At 34.6% G+C, this 3,760-nt stretch overlaps 1 long non-coding RNA gene across 1 annotated transcript; it reads left to right on the top strand.

Moving 5' to 3' along the window:
• Window positions 1–454: 454 nt before the first annotated feature.
• LOC137629151 (uncharacterized) lies at window positions 455–1,581 on the top strand. Its single transcript, XR_011041459.1, has 3 exons — window positions 455–519; window positions 721–821; window positions 1,349–1,581. It is a non-coding gene; the product is annotated as an uncharacterized lncRNA (long non-coding RNA).
• The last annotated feature ends 2,179 nt before the right edge of the window (window positions 1,582–3,760 follow it).

Genomic DNA, 3,760 nt, shown 5'->3' with positions numbered 1-3,760 from the left:
TTTTTATTTCAAAATATTTAATTATGTTTCACGTGACATTAATTTAAAATGTGTGGTTGATAATTGTTCTTAGTTTCTCTATTCCTTTACCGGATTAATGCTCTTTATTGCGTTTTAGTTATGAATTTAGCCTTCCCTCGTTAATGTTTTCGTATTTTTCATACATTTTGACATATTTTACGAAGATATATATTTGTATAATTACTTATTATCACACTCGTCATCTTATAGATCATGTACACGTACCTGATCTCAATGGCAACTTTAATTACCATAGCCAATGTAGCAATATACTTCGTAAAAAATGTAATGAAACCTACTCTGACGGTAACTGCCATCTAGCGTTCGTTTGACAAACAACGTAATGATCCTTGCAGAAATGAACGCTTCCACCTTCCACCGTCCTTGGCTGTTAAGAGGTGAATCTTTCGTGGTAAAAAGCAGAAAATCAGCCGGACAAGTTGGTGATATTATTCGGCGGGAAGACGATTTCCGGTGCTTGCTTCGGTTTACATCTACGTAAGTATTTAATTGTGGATAAGAGTATTTTATTTCTGTAGTAACTTGGTTTAGAACAATGTTGCTTAAATGTTTCTAATATTCTGATTTGTTTTTGTGACTTAATGCTCGTAATGTTTTCATTTTAAGTAAAACTTAGGTCAGTTTGCATCGCTGACAGTGCTGGATTCTAGTATAAATAACTTTCTCATTTTCTTTCAGACTTGCAGAATATCATCACTGATGCAACTAGATGTCTATACTCAATTGGACTTTTGAAATATCAGGATTTTTGGTAACTATTTTTACATCTAAACAATGAGGTGAGTACCTTCATATATTAAACTTTTAACTTAAATCTGAGCAAGCGATCCTCCCCCTTCAGGGGCGGAGCCCCTGGGGTGGGGAGGATCACCCTCTTGACGTACAGTAGACTGGTTGAAAGTCTACAGTACGCCAGGAGGAGCTTGCTCTTAAAATTAAGGTAGGTGGATTCTTGGTTCGTTTTACTTAGACTTTGGGAATTGTAACTTTTGAGATTTTGAATTAAAAATTAATTTCTTAAACAGTTTATTTATAATAAAGCTCATTCTTATAAACAAATCAATGGCTTTAATATAACGTCAAATTTATGATTCCTAATTGATATTGGCTGATTAACTAAAGTTTGAATTATGAACTTACACTTAATGTATACAAATGTAGCCTGAAACCACCTTTTTAATCTTTTAAGTTTGCTTTTAATTTATTCTGTTAAAACTAGAAACTAGTTAACGCAGTAAGGTGGTTGTAATTTCCCAAAGTCTTTTATATTTATTTTACTCTTTGCTAATATAATGTTCTCTTTCAGGTTGTTGGGGCAAGGATGAAACAGTCAGTCTCGACTGATTGATTAAACTGAATTGAAGGATGTTGGTTTTGAAGTCTGCTGCAGTGCACTAAAAGGTTGCTTTCATTAAAAATACTTAGTGGGAACAAAGTAAAATTCAGTTTTCAAATAGATGATCATGAAGCTTGTAAACTACTTGAATGAAAATGGTCTTTAAAATAGTTTGAATGAATTATACATGTATGGAAAATTTAGGTGTTGCCTTTATTCCTTCCAAACCATGAGTATTCCATGGGAAAGTCTGGTATCCATTTTTACAATGAAACAAAACTGGAGTTCATAAAACTGCTTAACTAAAAGGTCTGTAGTCTTTGGGAGCTATTGCATTACTAGAATATGATTAAGGTATCTAGTATGGAAAACTTTAGGCATAAGCTTTTGCCTTTATAAAGAAATTTCTCCCAATTGATTGTTTAATAAGTGATAACTCTGGTCAACAATAATTACTCTGGTTTCAAAGCCATCTCCTATGGCGTAACTGATGAAAGCTGGTATGTTATAGTAACCAGTATGTTAAAGCTATAATTGAGGTTTTAACATTCCGAAGATAAGCTATTACCGCTAGCACTAGCAATAATAACACCTCAGATTATCTCTAAATGAGACCTATTATTGGTTTATATAATTAAGTTAAAACTGTTAACAGATTTATATTCAAATGTTTAAATTAATACTAAAATTGTTTAAATGATCTTAATTTTCACAATGGTTTGGAGTTGGAACTTTTACTTTAAACATTCAAATCTATTTAGGGCCCTCGCATGTGAGGGGCATATGCATGACAGGCACATAGTCGCCCATTTTGTTGCTTGGGTGACAATAGAGTAGATTAAGTCATAGACTGGGAAATCTCGAACCGTCCGTGCCAGTTGTTGAGGCACTGGATAGGCGTCAGACTATTGTCTGACACATCTGACTGCACTCTGCTCGGCGTCAGGCTAAAGTCATACATTAGTCTTCCTGTGCCTACTGGCTCCCTTGGAATGATTTATCTGATAACTTTTAAAGATAAAAAATTGATGCAAATCGGTACTTGCTCTGCATTTGTCTCAAGTCCGGAAGGGTCTTTAGTACACATTATATTGAATGTTTCCTGTGGACAAGCACCGTATTCCGCTACGCTATCTTGGCTCTACTTAAGATTCCTGTTATTAGAATTCTTTCAACCCATTGGGAAGGTGTTTTAACAGGCTCCTTAGCGCTCTAACGATTAAAAATCTGTGCTATCTAAAACCATTAGTCCTGGTCATAGTTCGTACCGTTTCGGACTTGTGCTTGCCGTTTACCTCTTGCCGAGTACTGTAGGCATTACACCAGGCTCTCTGCAGCGTTCCATCGGCCCCTTGCTGCCAGTGCTTACTTCTGTTGTTCGTTCTCGCTTCCTTTCTTCTTGCCGACCAACCTCGGCTAACTGGTGTAAGTGTAGGTTTTCTTCCAATTGCATTTGGGCTTTTGAACTACCTAGTTTCGGCTAGACAATATTCAATCTACACAAAGAACTCTGGTTTGTATAGCTAGGGAAAATACAATTAGTTGGAAAAATACAATTAGTTGGAAAAAAAAGTTCCTACGCGAATACAAATCGTCGTACATTGTTTCTGCATAAGAAATTTATTCCCTAAATCTCTAATTAATGGATTCCGGTTTGTATGGATTAGAAAAATTACAAATAACTTTCAAACTTAAAAAGGGGTTTAAAAAAAAACAAATACTACTGGTCCTATAAAACTTTTTCAAATGGAGTAATTGATAGACATGATGAAAATAACACAGATGTTTGTCTTGAAAATTCTCTCTCTCTCTCTCTCTGGAACTAAACTGAATGTTAACTCTTTCAAAGGGAGTTGTGGGGGATTACAAATGCATTCTGAATACATAGACATTTAGATTTGTCAAAGGATATTTAAGGAACCTGGTAAAAAGGCGCAGCACATTCTTAATGAGTTCATATTACTTTTTTTTTTCTAGTATTTACCCTCAAATATCGGTGTATCTTGAAACCGTAAGATTGAGCAGACTTTGCAATATTGCTATTTAGCAACGATACATTTAAGAAAATCTCTATTTTAAGTCTTTGAATTCCTCTTGAGCCTTTTACTGGATAAATATATATTCTGAAATGGGTTTTTATGTTGAACAGACATTAATAGTCAATTTTCTTAGTTTACATATGACAGATCTGTTATAACAGGGCCCCTGATCTAAGGAATTTTATATATGTCTACATTTAGGAGATGTAATTGATGCAGAGAGTAGCATCATCTGCATATTCAACAAGCTAGTTTTCTTAGTCAAAAGCACATTCGTTATTTATTACTCCTCGTATAGTTTATTTCCACTATTCCTTTCCTCGCTGGGCTTTAATTATATTGA

The sequence above is a fragment of the Palaemon carinicauda genome, chromosome 37 (assembly GCF_036898095.1).
Source record: "Palaemon carinicauda isolate YSFRI2023 chromosome 37, ASM3689809v2, whole genome shotgun sequence".
Taxonomy (NCBI): Eukaryota; Metazoa; Arthropoda; class Malacostraca; order Decapoda; family Palaemonidae; genus Palaemon; species Palaemon carinicauda.
The sequence above is the reverse complement of the archived record's forward strand: the minus strand, read 5'-3'. Positions and strand labels throughout refer to the sequence as shown.